Below are 16,459 nucleotides of genomic sequence, written 5' to 3' on the forward strand. Positions count from 1 at the left end.
GCCCAGGACACTCCCCATCTCAAAAACAACATCCAGGAGGAGATTCAAGATGCATTAAGAAAAGTCACAGAACAAGCCAATGGAAAGGGCACGTGTCTGTCTGGCGAATAATGGAGCCCACCTACACCCACAAACTTTCAGTACAATGGTGACAAATGTCCAATAAACAGGGAGACAAATTTATGGTAAATAAAAACTGAGGAGAGCAGTAAATAAAATGTTAGATCAGCGGTATATACCAGCGGTGGAAGAAAAAAAAAAATTGGCACACACTTTGTCACGTGCTGCTAATTTAATAAATAACTAATTAACTCAACTAACTCAACTGAGCTGAGCTTAGCAACGCAACAACGAAGAATCTCTCGCCTCACCTGCTGGGCGAATTAAACATTACATGAAATATAATACGGTCAGGATAAGTGCCTAACAGTCGGAGTTACCGAGAATAAACCTAGGAGGATTTGATTTTAAATATCTGAAATGACGTTACATAATACTACGGTGTTTCTGAATATACACATATATTAAAGCACAGATAAATACACAGTACATCTTGCCCTCTTTCACTCGATCTCACATTCATACTCTCATTCCATGGCATATGGCGACAATATGACAATTACAAAGGTTAGATTATTTACTACTTTGACCATACTCTTGCTATGTCTTGGCTACATTGCCTTTTACAATTTATCGTTTAGGATTTTAAGTATAAAGTGAATAATTGTTCCTTGTGCGAACCCCTTCTATCTTTTCTGAAGGTATAATTATATTTCAATGAACTATTGTTTGCGGCTAACATAAACTCTGATCTTTAAATTGATTACTCCGCCGGAAAACAGATGTCTAGGGTTGCCATAGCACTGATTTAAGTTATGCAATGATTTGATTCACGCAGATTCGCGGTAGATAGTCGTCATCTTTCTCACACACGCACATGGTTGGATCTTACCTTAGCTGCATTCCCTCTGACCTGGGTTGGGCGGAAGTGGTCCTACAGTTCTGGAAGACATCTGCACTCCAGTGTTGCACTTCGCGGTTATCCTGGTTGGCGAAAGTGGATCGGTCGGCGGCTCCATCTGGCCTCATCGGATCCTGGCTTCACTCGTTCACTGTCGACTCCATACGACAACTTGCGCAATAATAGGTCAGTTCTTCGCGGTCACTCGTAAGTACAGATACGTGACTTGGGCGATGAGACGAACGTACGCGATGAGCCATTCGCGGTTTCACATGGATATCAAATGTTATTAACTTTCACTACTTAGGACGTTGTTTCGGACGATTGACACGGGTGGACGTGTCTGGCGTTATTCTCACATAACCACACGTATGTGCACGGATGCGTTGACGGCAAGGGGAGGACGACCCCCTGGTTCTATATTCTGCTCTACTCCATGGCTCTGAAACACTCACTCGAGGAAAACAAATCCAGACCACGAGTCTGCTTGCAACTCGCAGCTCGGTCGCGCGAAGCTCACACTCTGGTGGCGATTCTAGGCAAAACTGTGTATAACTGTTCCAAATCATCCCTTTTATTCCAGATTTGAACGTAGTGACGCTGTACCCTCTATGATCAGGTGCTTGTTTATTGTTTCTGATGCTTTGACCGTTGTCCTCCTATCCTGACCAATGCTCACCCAGGTCCTTAACCCCTGGCAGCAGCCCCTCGCGCAGAGATTAGGCTAACTCTTCCTCTTTTGTATTCAGTCACGAAACGCAGGAACAACTCAGTAGGGTAGCTTCTCCCTTTCAATCCGGCGATGAATCTTTAATAATTCATAACTCCCGTAGTTCTGTTCTGATTAAGCTCAAATCTTGGAATCAGTACTTTCATGAGGTGTTCTTCCGCTGGTGAAAATCTCATCCAATTCGGTCGATTGGTTTAGAAGTTGCATTTTTCTTGATATTCCCATAAGAATGCATGTAAATCCGAATTCGGGCGGAAAACTGTGGTTGAGCAAGCTAGTGCTGGCTAAGGCAGTTCGCTAGACACCTGTATTCGCGACGGATATTAATATTACCAATTGCAATTAATTCCTACTAACGGGCAATTAGATTAATTACTTGTCACTCAATATTTGACCGTTATAACATTCCCCTCCTTTTAATTATGAATTTTTTTCAGAACGAACTTGCGAGTGACAGGAAAAAATTCATACCACATATTAATGATATTTGTTAGTGATCGCACACTTAGGCGTCTGAATAGGGACTCGAACCCTGGACTGTATAACTTTTAACTCAACATTACAATGAAGTTATACTTTCTGCAATTGTGAGATAATTATGAAAATATAAACGAATATGATAACGTATACAAGAATACAATATAAAGTACATTTTAACATGGAAATCTCAACGTATATTACCACATATACACTAACTTTGGATACACCCTGTAGTTTTATACATAATAATGTGAATACTGAATAATAAGCTAAATAAGATATAAGTAAATATTTGGGTTGCAATTTGTTACCTCTCACACATATGTTTGCATACTTCTTGCATTAATTATAAGAAATGTCTACATTTTTGCCTTTTAATATAAAAAAAATAATCCCTAATTTTCCTATTGTTTACTTTACAATCGGGGTGGCTCTAGTGCAATATTTTCTTCAGTGTCTCCTTTGACATGAGCCGGACTGACAAAGGAGTCTTCTAATCTCCCGTCGGGCCTTGAATATCGGTTATCTGCTCCAGAGATCGCTGTTCTTGCCTCAGTCCACTTCGTCTAGGTTGGTAATCTGGGGAGCGTGAGTCCAAGTTACGGCTAGTTGACGGTCTATTCCAGTCGGGTAAATTAGCACCAGTCTGTGGGGACACGACTGTTCTAACCGCATTCACAGCACGATTCCTCTCATCTTGACTCGGGTTGTTTTGACCCCTGCAGTGTTGCCATCTCGCGTTTTCTCCATCCCTATCGTCTCGGAAGTGTTGTTGTTGTGGGCGGTGATTGCTGTACTGGCCTCGCTGGGGATAAGCTTCTCTATTGTTCCTCCCAGAGTTCTGTCTCCGACTATTGTTTGTCGCCAAGTTTACTTTCGGGAATCCCCCTTGCCTTTCTTCATCAAAATTTCCATACTTTCTCCTGTGATTCTTGTTTTCCCAGGATGCTCGTTTCTCTTGCTCCAGCGCGTCCAAATCGCAAAGAATCATCGACATCGTGTCCAGGTTGGAAAGTGCGTCTCCGGTTAGCTGACGTTGCACATAATGCGGAAACATTGCGCGTATTGCGGCTAACATTTCAACTGGCTCAATTCCGGGCTTCAGGGCGTGGAAATCACTCACTCGCTGCCAAAAGAATTGTTTATAGGTGATTTTCTGGCTCTCATCAAACCTGCGATTTCTAAGCAAAGTGATTTTGCGTTCTACTAGCTGGCGACCTTGAAATTGTTGCAGAAATGCTTGTTCAAACTCTTCAAAGCTACTAAATTGTGGATTCCGCTGCTCTAGCCAGATCCTTGCACTCCCTCTGAGTAATTTTCGCATTAGCCTCAAGCAGTCTGGGCTATCGACACCGTACAACAAACAATCTCTCTTGAAGTCCCCTATGAAGATTGACGGTAAAATCTCGTCGTGATCGGGGTTGTACGTTTGAAAATGATCTATGCCGACTTTTGAGAATATTCCTCGAGTATTCGACTCCGGGTTGGAAACACTGCGTGTCTCCTGCTGGGCGAAAGCGTTCAAGCTCGGCGAGCTCCCGCTCCGGCCGATGACGTCACGCGCTGCTTGGCGATCTAAGGAAGTTGGTGCTGATTGACAGGTCAGCTGGTTGGTCACGTCTGCTGCGACGAGCAAAGGAGTTGGGTTCGCATCCCTGGACGTTGTCTCCAATCGGCGAATCTCTTCGTCCTCATTTCTTCTCCGTTGCGTGATTTGGAAATCCTTCAATTCACGTGTCTCTGCTTCCATTCGTTCCAATCGGCTGGTTAGGCTCGTCCGATTCTCGGTCATTCTTGTGTCCAGCGTTCCAATAGTTTCTTGAACCTGACCTAACTCTATACGCAGATCTTTCTCCATTGTGACTACATTAATATTTGTCTCTTCATGTCTCCTTTCGCAATCCTTCTCCGACTGAAGTACTTTCTCCTTCATTTGGTCAATTTTGGATAGCAGTACTTGGAAGCGGCGGTCCAATCTTTCTTCTCTTTCTCTCCTTTCGGCAGCCTCTATCTTCCGCCTTTCTTCTTCTTCTCTCTTCCTCTTCTGATCTCTTTCTTCGTCTCTTGCTTGGAGATAACTAATTAGCTGAGAGAACATGGCCTGTACGTCCATATTTTCTGGAACTGGCAACCCTGTTACCGACTGATCTTTCCCTAGATCCTTATCAACGTTGCCGGCTGACGAAACGCCTGTATCTGTAGAATTCTCAAACCCTGGGCGGTCCATGGTATTGTTGTTGGATAATCTCTTGCGGAGACGAGTGGTCCTTTGCATGCCAATCTTCCTTCTTCTTCTTCTTCTTCTCGTGGCTGGCTATCGCCGAAGGAAAAAGATATCAAAATTCTTTTCCTGGTTTCTGGTTTCAGATCCCGGGGATCGCACCCCTCACCTGCTTCCGTGTCATAACGCGTGTCCTTTTGTCCTTTATCGTCCGAAGTTAATAACGCCCATTGTTAATAAAATAATAAGATCCTCTAATAATTCTGCTATGGAAAAATGCTATAGTCGCAACAAAGTATTTTCACTATTACACCATAAAAAACACACAAAATGGTTCTAGCTACACATCGATTGCATATTCAGTTAATTAAAAACACCGTACAAATTACACATTAATACTTTAAATGAAAACGTCTTAATAGATTCTTATCAGGATTTTCAGTTACAGGTTGCAATCATTTAACTTACAACAAAAAAAATCTTAGTTCCCCCTTAGCGTTAAATTCTGGTACCCTGTCGTAGACATTCGTAGGCTGAAAACTCTCTTTAACAACAAGTATTAAATCCCCTTGGGTAATAGACATAACTGATTGTTAACCATTACAATCAAACTTAATAAAATTCACATTGAGTAGATAAGCAACTAATTAGAATACTCGTGACCTCCAGGTTCCTTACTAGCCTGCCTGTAACATCGTTCTACGAGCCTAATTCCTATTTGCTTCCTATTTGCCTACTCTTCTATTTGCCTATTCGTCGATTATTCGGGCCTACCTTTTACACCCCTACTTGTCTATTCACATACTCGTCGATTATTCGGCGTACTTTTTTACTTGCCTACTCGTCGCTTGTTCGGGCAACTTTTTATATGCCTACATATTTATTTGCCTACTCGTCGAATGTTCGGGCGCCATATTTTGTCACGTGCTGCTAATTTAATAAATAACTAATTAACTCAACTAACTCAACTGAGCTGAGCTTAGCAACGCAACAACGAAGAATCTCTCGCCTCACCTGCTGGGCGAATTAAACATTACATGAAATATAATACGGTCAGGATAAGTGCCTAACAGTCGGAGTTACCGAGAATAAACCTAGGAGGATTTGATTTTAAATACCTGAAATGACGTTACATAATACTACGGTGTTTCTGAATATACACATATATTAAAGCACAGATAAATACACAGTACATCTTGCCCTCTTTCACTCGATCTCACATTCATACTCTCATTCCATGGCATATGGCGACAATATGACAATTACAAAGGTTAGATTATTTACTACTTTGACCATACTCTTGCTATGTCTTGGCTACATTGCCTTTTACAATTTATCGTTTAGGATTTTAAGTATAAAGTGAATAATTGTTCCTTGTGCGAACCCCTTCTATCTTTTCTGAAGGTATAATTATATTTCAATGAACTATTGTTTGCGGCTAACATAAACTCTGATCTTTAAATTGATTACTCCGCCGGAAAACAGATGTCTAGGGTTGCCATAGCACTGATTTAAGTTATGCAATGATTTGATTCACGCAGATTCGCGGTAGATAGTCGTCATCTTTCTCACACACGCACATGGTTGGATCTTACCTTAGCTGCATTCCCTCTGACCTGGGTTGGGCGGAAGTGGTCCTACAGTTCTGGAAGACATCTGCACTCCAGTGTTGCACTTCGCGGTTATCCTGGTTGGCGAAAGTGGATCGGTCGGCGGCTCCATCTGGCCTCATCGGATCCTGGCTTCACTCGTTCACTGTCGACTCCATACGACAACTTGCGCAATAATAGGTCAGTTCTTCGCGGTCACTCGTAAGTACAGATACGTGACTTGGGCGATGAGACGAACGTACGCGATGAGCCATTCGCGGTTTCACATGGATATCAAATGTTATTAACTTTCACTACTTAGGACGTTGTTTCGGACGATTGACACGGGTGGACGTGTCTGGCGTTATTCTCACATAACCACACGTATGTGCACGGATGCGTTGACGGCAAGGGGAGGACGACCCCCTGGTTCTATATTCTGCTCTACTCCATGGCTCTGAAACACTCACTCGAGGAAAACAAATCCAGACCACGAGTCTGCTTGCAACTCGCAGCTCGGTCGCGCGAAGCTCACACTCTGGTGGCGATTCTAGGCAAAACTGTGTATAACTGTTCCAAATCATCCCTTTTATTCCAGATTTGAACGTAGTGACGCTGTACCCTCTATGATCAGGTGCTTGTTTATTGTTTCTGATGCTTTGACCGTTGTCCTCCTATCCTGACCAATGCTCACCCAGGTCCTTAACCCCTGGCAGCAGCCCCTCGCGCAGAGATTAGGCTAACTCTTCCTCTTTTGTATTCAGTCACGAAACGCAGGAACAACTCAGTAGGGTAGCTTCTCCCTTTCAATCCGGCGATGAATCTTTAATAATTCATAACTCCCGTAGTTCTGTTCTGATTAAGCTCAAATCTTGGAATCAGTACTTTCATGAGGTGTTCTTCCGCTGGTGAAAATCTCATCCAATTCGGTCGATTGGTTTAGAAGTTGCATTTTTCTTGATATTCCCATAAGAATGCATGTAAATCCGAATTCGGGCGGAAAACTGTGGTTGAGCAAGCTAGTGCTGGCTAAGGCAGTTCGCTAGACACCTGTATTCGCGACGGATATTAATATTACCAATTGCAATTAATTCCTACTAACGGGCAATTAGATTAATTACTTGTCACTCAATATTTGACCGTTATAACTTTTTCATCATGAGAGGAAACAACATACAAAAGAGCTATAAATTGATAAACTACTTCATTTTTATATACTGTTCACATACACAAGTACTTAGATTTCAACTGTAATTGTCAGTAGAGGCGATTGGGTGGGGCAAGGATAGTTTACTTTTCTTGCTAGACAAGACCTAGTATTTAGAGGCCATAGTGCAGGAGCAAAGAAAGTGGGAATAGACTAATCTTATCGCTGCTACAGCTAGCAAGTTCAATGAAACTGGAAGTTGAGTAGACATTCGAGGGAAGAACGGAATGCAGCTTGACAGGGAGCGAAGTTTTCGAACTGAGATTATGTACATGGGAAATCCCAATTTGCAGCGTCTTCGTAATGTGATCGATGATAAAACGTTCTTCAGCTGCAAGTGGTAGGAAACTTTAGGCAAACGTTTCGTTACAAATCGACAATTTGCGCGCACAACCTCGATTGCCGGTTTTTGCGTGTTTTCTACTTAATTTGATGATATTTCACGGTTATTTCGCGAAAAAGTGTTCATTTCGTGGAAAAGCACATATTTCGCATTACTTCGCGAATAAAACTCATGCATATTTCATCATTGGGGGTTTAGTTACTTGCAGAATGTTCAAAATTGCATCTTTTTTTTTTTTTTCCACATTTCGCGATTTCGCGCATCGCGAAAATTCAATGTCCCTACCAAGAAATATATATTGTTAAACTTTAAAGGGCTCTCCTGAAACATGAAAAATTGGACAGAGCTTTACATTCTTAGTGAACGATATACAAGAACAACCCATAGTAGTACAGCCACATCTGCTTGTTTTCTATTAAAGCTAGCTCTACAATCCTATTCTTCAACCCTTCCTTCCATATCATTCGTCAAACAAACACGGCCATAATTAACTTCTGCTGCCGTATTTGGCGACGCCCCCTCCAAGAGCTTCCATTAAAATGTTCCCTCCGTAACCTTTGGTTTGCAATATTTACCGCCGTAAAACATTCAGCATTTAATTTTCTTAAGATTGCCCCCGGCGAGTCATCTTCAGTTTTGTTGGATTTAGCCGAGTCCAGAATAGAGTCTCTTCGTCCTCAATGCCTCCCCACTTTGCCTAATTAGAGACTTTCATAGATGTTGAATCTTAAACTAAGGGTTTCAGGGTGTCTTTCCTCTTTCCCCATCTTGCCCTTGTTCTCAAAGACAAAGAAACCCAGGTTTCAAATTCAAACGACAGATGGGGTTACTTTACATGGAGCTCGTCGTATGGACAGGTACTGATCAAATACCCCCAAGTAGAGGTTCCAGCAGCATTTCGTTCCCCAGCTTATAAAAATGATGGAACAAAAGTTTGTCCTAGTTGAGAAAAGAGACTGATTTTAATAATTCAGTGCTTATTTTGCCCGTCTAATGTAGAGGAAGTTTACTTATTTGAAGGTATGTACTTTTTTAATTCATTTTCTCGTCTCGTACTTTTACAACAAATCTGCGAAGTTTGCAGCATGTGTTTTGGTATTTTGTTGGGAATTTTTTTGTGACAAGAAAGCGATGTTCAATTGTTCTACATTGACCAACCTGTATGTGGTCCATTATTGGCTGCACATTGGAAATTAGCATGTCTTTTGGGGGAAAAAAACTGAGAATGAAACACACATAAATTCAGATTTTAAAAGTTGTACTATTCAATGAATGTACCTATATAATCAAATAATTTTTGTTGATTTTAATTAAAGATACCATAAATGTGGTATCAAAGTGATTGGAGAGAGAAACCTCAGGTTCTAAAACCCTTAAATATCGTTAGTTTGGAACTTCATGACACCTACGATGTATTCAGATTTTTTATTGATACATTAAAGTTAACTGCAATGGCGTTTTTTTTGCGTTTTTTTTTACTTACAAGTGTAAATTTTGACACTTCATATGTGTTGCCATCTATGTGTCGGGGTACGAAATCCTTTCCAGTTAGAAGGCAACACGCCTGTTTCCCATATTGGTTCGGTTTTCCCATTCTACAACGGCTTCAAAGATAGCTGATGGACATTTTCATGAATAATTACGAAGTGAGAGTCACTGTCACGTTTCATGAAAGCTGAAGTATGACTCGCGTGTGAATATTAGCAGCTGCTTTCATCATATTGAAACAAGTGTGCACTGCAACTACTTTTACCTTGTGTTTAATTCACAACAGTGTGTTACGACAGGAACAGCGCGCAACGTGGCCTCGCCGATGGCCCAGTGATAGCGTCGTCGTCTTGTAATCAAGGTGTCCCGGATTCGATACACGGTGGAGGCACATAGTGGTTCGGATCCCACTTTAAACTGTAGGTCCAGTCCCGATTAGCCTTAACGTGGACTTAAAACACCAACTCAAATCAATCAATGAAGCCAGGTGGGCATTGCAAATTATGCTCGCGTGTTGTAGAAGGGCTGGAGTTTGATGATTCTAACATCTATTTTTTCCACATTTCAACACGTGGAAAGATGCTCTTTATCAGTGGCGCTAACCTATATGGACCTGTGGGGTTCAAGCCCACTCAATAATTTGTGTCTGTTCTTATATTTTTATTGTCGAATAAAGTTCCCGAGCTTAAAGAAACAAAATGTTTTATCATTACAGACATACAATTTCTTCGAATTCGACGCTATTGAATATAAGTCGTACCTTAAAAATGGCTTCACCTATTGAGGAAAAAAAAATACTTTAAATTTAAGGTGCACAGATGTACATAGGGTCTACCGATAATCCGTGCCAGTACTTTATTAGAACAACATCGTGTACCATTACATTTACATTATTGTTGCATTGTTGCATTTACAGTTAACAATACTAGTACAAGAAAATTTCATTATTGGGTGATGTTTATCAATACTAGTATTTCAGTAAAACAACGAGGGAAAAATTTGATTATATTATACTAATACCGTGGTATATCAATAAATAAATACTCGAATTCAAGGCGCCATCTACATTTTCAGCAACCAAAACCCGAAAAGTGCGCCTTAGATTTCAAGAATTACAGTAATTACTGACCGAGTTTCATCAAAATATTTCACTAAATGTGTTACATCTCTAATATGATACAGTAAGGTTACTTCGAAAACAACCCCATCTGACTGCGTGAATCCAGCCAGCGAGTCTACCAACAGTGTACAGTCCGGCCAAGGAAGACGAAACTACCTGGAGAGGACGATTCCAAACGCGAGAGGGGAAGCAGGGAGAAGCACTCGCCAAACTACCCTGTGGTATTTCGCTTCTTGTGTTTATTACCGCTTGCTGTGTTGTGTCTGTGATGGCTCTTACAATTGGCAAGAACTCGTTTCGAAGTGGGATAAAGACAATTGAGACGTTTTGGTCCCTGTTGCACATCCTACAAAACACCCTCGTTATGCTAGAAAATGCCACAAACCATTCAGTCACTACATGTATATTTATAACACTATATACAATAATATTATTATTATTAGTGAACACTATCCTGATTAATGCTGTGTACATTTATGCTAATTATAATATTTACTAAGGAGATCAATTTAATTGAATGATCTAAAATAAAGCTACTGGTTTACAAACAAGTTCATCTACTAATGTGACGTGATGAATACTCATGATATGTTCTGTTTGCTGATATAGTAGATATATGGATGGCTTTAATTTCGTTCTGAACCCTTACATAATTCGTAAACATCCCTCTATATATTTTGGAGGCGATATTACTACGTTGAAACTTCATTGTTTCCACAGCAGACAATTTTCAAGGAATCCGCTTCCAGCCGTCACCCCTATTTAACCACTGAACACGTCCGGGTGGCGCATGCGCTCTTCCGTCCATGGTCTCGGCTAAGGTAGCCAGACAGTATAGTGCTTGCAGGAGGGATAGCGATAGATTGACGGGTTGAGATGACGCCATCGACTCGCTCGTTGATTGGTAGATATGGGAGTTGTGACTCGCTTCAAAGGTGCAAATGCAGAACAGCCAGCGATGTTATGCAAATAAACTCAGTCTGCCTTTCAGTGTCCTATATTATTTACACTATTCATAATCACATCGTTATTAGGAAAGTAAGGGAGGATAAGGGCTTATAAACAGGATGAGTATCGATAGGCACTAAAGAATCTCAAAACAGGCAGCAAAACACCGAAAATAGAAAATAGTCACTAGAAGAGATGGACATCGACACATTACTCATTATTTCCCCGGATTAGACACTCAAAAAGCAGTTATCTTCGAAATAGGCACTTTTGACTAAAACAGACAAAACAAAATTCATGTATTTCTCTCAGAAATGGCTTGAAACGATTTTAAACTCGTACATTTTCTGTAATGAACTGTAATATTGAGCAAGTGTATATGTGTAGATAGTTACATAATGTCAATAATAATAATAATAATAAAACGTACGCTTTTACATAATACAATACGTGGAAGCGTATCATAAATCTCTTCAAATTGTCTACTCTACGATTCAACGGCTAATATTTGTTTTCAATCCGTTGGGGGCGCTAGTGTTTTTTCGCATTCGCCACGGAGGTGTTCGGTAATGTCTCCATTTCAATTTTATCAAACCTTAAGTTAATAGATGTCGCTACCGTCGCGGAAGCTTAATTCAGATGCTTGAAATTAAAATATTCATGCGTATGGATTAGCTGTGACATTATGTTAATGTTGAGCAGATTTATTTGTTCTGCTACGTTCACATTTTCACATGTTCTAGTACGTATTTACAATAATAAAGTTAATCACATTTCTCAACAAATCGGACGACCTGCCAACACTGGCTGGAATTTTTCATTTCCGGATTGATGAAAGAAAAATGCAGACGAGAGCCGTCCTGAGCTATCGTTTTTAATAATTTTGTGGGATTTATTTAACGGTTGGTGTATATTTCAAGTTTTAAACCCTTTTATAATAAACATATTTATTCTAGAGTATAATTATTATTTGTATAAAATAGTTAATTTGTCACTGATTGAAGTAATTTATATTTCGTTGTTGCTGTCAGCGATCGTAATCTATCATTGAATTGAAGGTCGGAAACAGAATATAAAGTTGAAATATATTTAGCAATCCGTATTTAAATTGGCGCTCCAACATGCGGAAACTCGTGGATGTGTTATTTAATTGATTATTTTTATAATTACAGTAGTATACTATCAATATTTTGTGTTGGATGAAGCTGGATTTGTTCGATGTTTAATTTATTTCAAACGGGCTGCCATCTTGTATTCCTTGGAGAAATAAGTAAGCTAAATCTGTTGTTCTTTTTGCTGGAAAATTGTTAATGAATAGCCTTACAGCAGTAAATTTTAACAACAACATAAAAATGTTCGTGTTTTTAGATTTGAAATGGAACATGCTTACGGCAAAATTAGTTAATCTTGATTTCGTTTTTCTGTTTTGTATAATTCGTTAGATGATATGTCCCTCTGTCTTTACGTGTGTGTGCACAAATGATTATGAAAATTAAATTATTCATGTAGGCTTTTAGTGGAAAGTAGGGTGGGCTAAGCCTATTTCCAGTGGCTCTCCAGTGTCAGTGTCGACGCTATATGAGCATAAACTAAGTTTTAAATAACTAAAACAGGACAAAATGCCGATTATCATGCTTCGCTTTCTGCTTGAACGAGCAGCAGGAATAAACTTGCAATGTTTCTTGGCATAGAAGGGGACGATATTGATATGGACTGTTTCTAATCCCTACAAAACCGGTTCTTGCAAGAAACAGTTGTGGTAATCATGAGAAGTGAAGTTATACGTAAAAAATGAGGTAGGGATTATCGTTGTCTTGTGTACAAGAGACCAAAACAAACACTGCTAAACATGTTATAAAATGTTCATTTAGCTTAGTATTGTGTGTATATTCTCTCGTTACTTCATGTCTCTTCTTTTCTCTATCTGTACGTATGTGTGTTTGACTTCTTTATTTCGTTTCTTTGTTCCAATAACACGTAAAAACTTGACCCCCTTTGGGAAAACTTTATATAGCCCCCCTTGGCTTCCACCACTCCCACTAACTGTGCAATATTCATATATTAAAATCCTTATAAATACGAATCATTATGCAGAATTAAGTTACTGGTTTACACGAACAATATAGTCTTGTAATTTAGATACATTTTGATTTTGCCCCCACGGACTTTTCCGATACCATTGTGGTGTTGAAACAAAGTGGTAGTGAATTCGATTTCATGTTTTGGATTTTACATAAAAGTATAATTTTGATAGCATAAAGATTTTTAAAAATATATCGTCAAGCAAAATGCTTCTATTAATATAATAACGTTGGAGAAGAAATATTTTATTTACTATCTTTTATATTTTTTTTCAAATGAGGACCACTGTGATATCGTTTTCAAAGTTGAATCTTGCAGAATATAAATTAATCTTTTGTAGTTCTTATTATTCATCCCATTGTCGGGATTAATAAGGACATGGTAGTGATTGCTGCTACAACCTTTTCAAGCATTCCCATTGGCTGGTAAATTTTGGGGTAGTAAATAATCTGTGGCGGTTAGGTTAGGCTTGTTGGGTTTGGTACTCTTAGAAGAAGAAGACGAAAAATGGTTTTATCAGCAATACCGACCTAAAGACATAGGTAACAAACACGGAATAATTAAACAGTAATTACAGACACTTTCTAATAATAACAATGTAAGCTGCTGGTTTTTCAAATTGTTCCATCCCAAGGAAAATATTTACACGCACTTTTCCTGGGAGAAAAGATTCTGTACTCTTCGTAAGTCAGCAGCACGCCAACAATAATTGTGCAAAATTTATCAAAAGATGTAAAAAAATACTGTGACATGTTCAGAAATGATTATTTGTTTCGATAGATTTGCACAAAAAATATTAGTTTGTATTCTCGTCTATGGAAAAAGATCCGTATGACGTCACGGATTCATACCACATTAAACTTTTTTTTTATCATAGTTATTTTAATTAGTAATATTGCATATATTAATCGTATTTAATATATTCCTCTGCTTCTATTTTCAGATATTTTAGAGCGTCACAACGTCCTGTTCAGATACATTTGCTGATTTGAAATAGTGATACCAGAAAGGAAACAGATGTATTGTCACAGCATGACTGCTAGGAAAGTCATTGGTTTCATTTTGCCATACATTTCTGTATGTTATATTTTGTATATTTTCATATTATTTCATGCTTTTGCATGTATTATGATCGTATTATCAGCACTTGCTACCAAACATCTTGTGTGGCAATTTACGTCTGATATCATTCTCTTTCATGTTGTTAGTGTGCTGTCTAATGCTCGGAATGTTTGAGATTTTTTTTGGGGGGGGGGGGAGCAAAGAGCTAATAACAAACATATTTGCTGTTTTTATTGCAAGTACATCTTTCATCACGTTTATTATGTGACATGTTACATAAAACATAATAATTTACAACTCCTTTTTTGTGCTGAAAGTAAAAAAAGAACAACATATTTACTTGTCACAGTCAGTCATTTCATTCTTTCTTCCCTTTTTTGCATCGCTTGAAGGGCCTGGCGTACGCAAGGGGGGCAGATGGGGTTACAGCCCTCCTGAAATTTTGAAAAGAATAAAAAAATGCCCATGAAAGCATCAGAAAAAAAGTCAGAAAGACGAAAGTGATAAATGCAAACTCACCTCAAAAGGAGTCCGTTTACCATTTTTGTCCTTTAACAATTCTTAAAAACAGTGGCGGGATTAGGGGGGGAGGCAATTGCCACCCCCCACTTTTCGCCTTATCTACTGTCTTTGCCCCCCAGTTTTGACACCTTGTCCCCCCGGTTTAAAAAGGTTAAAAATGCTAATTACGAAGCATCTTGTAGTATATAACGCCCACCCCTAAAAGCCAGCTATGTAATATCCACATTTACAATGCCAACCCCTCAGAAAAAGAAAAGTCCTACTTATGCTAGTGACTGGGGGCGAGTATTCTTCCGTACTTATTCCAGGCACTCGGTCGTCTTCATCCCTTTCAAAGGCTACAAGTCATCCAGTTTCAGAATCGCTGTCCAAAATGTCAATAATATTACGATGAACCAGACCATGCTTGTATGACATTGTACCGGGTGGCCAGAATTAAAGTTACCCAACTCAGAGCCCTCTGTAGCCTGTTTGAGGCATCGTAGAACTCTGACATTTGGTGAATCCACTATGCAGACCATGGGGAAGAGGATGGCGATTAAAAAAGATTCATTTTTCCGCCACCAGGTTGAAATATGGCGCTGTACTTCCATGATGGGTTGTACAAATAATCACGTCAAGTGATTTACCTGAGTTATTAATTAGAAAGACATTTGTTAGTGGCTGGAAGTTGCGAGAAAATAATCTCTCGTTTATTGCAAGATTGCAAGTTAAGGCAAATCCATAGCCAATTGGAGCAGATTACGTCATTATTACAACCCATCATGGAAGTACAGCGCCACATTTCAACTTGGTGGCGGAAAATTGAACTATTTTATTTTTGTATCACCATCCTCTTCCCCATAGTCTGCACAGTGGATTCACCAAATGTCAGAGTTCTACGATGCCTCAAACAGGCTACAGAGGGCTCTGAGTTGGTTAACTTTAATTCTGGCCACCCGGTATTGCACACAAACTACGATAAACTGTAATTTCCCGCCTTTCCTTGACACTTTTCCGCTCTGCATTAACACTACTCTGTAACCTAACGCAATACGTAGTAAGACTGCCTCTAGATGGTAGCATGCAGAGCAGCTAGCATAATTTTACAGCACAGGGAGTAAACAGAGTAGAATGAAATAGGAAACAAAAAAAAAGGAAAATTCTAAATTTTGGTCTTTCAATGTGCACGTATGTCCTAAGTAGGATAAGGCTAATGCGTTGATCTTCATTGAAGAGGTGAATTTACTACAGTAGATTATATTGTTTATATATTATTCTTTAGTTACACTCTTAATTGTCCTGTAGTAGTCAGCATACTACACTATACTATCCTTCTCTCTGATACTATTATTTTTGTATATTTCAATTTCGTATACAAATGTTAGTAAGCACGAATCGCAATTCATGTGTCATGAAACATCTATTAGATGTTAACTAAGATATTTGTACTTTTGTGCTACATTTGCAAAAACGTTAATAAATTGGCGTGTGCTTTGAATTCTGTAAAACTCTGTAAATTATACGAATTTTTGACGAATTTTATGAACAGGAACGCTCTCGACAATTTTTTATAATTGAATCTATATATAAGGAAATCTTTCTGTTTGTGCTCGAACTTCGTGCTGCATCCATAGCTCTCGGCCGTCATGTATAGGAACGAGATAACTTAATTGGTGAAAGGGAGACACTTTGTGGCGAACAAAAAAATGTACGAGGTGTGTTTA

Source organism: Lepisma saccharinum, chromosome 25, assembly GCF_977018435.1.
Source record: "Lepisma saccharinum chromosome 25, izLepSacc3.1, whole genome shotgun sequence".
Taxonomy (NCBI): Eukaryota; Metazoa; Arthropoda; class Insecta; order Zygentoma; family Lepismatidae; genus Lepisma; species Lepisma saccharinum.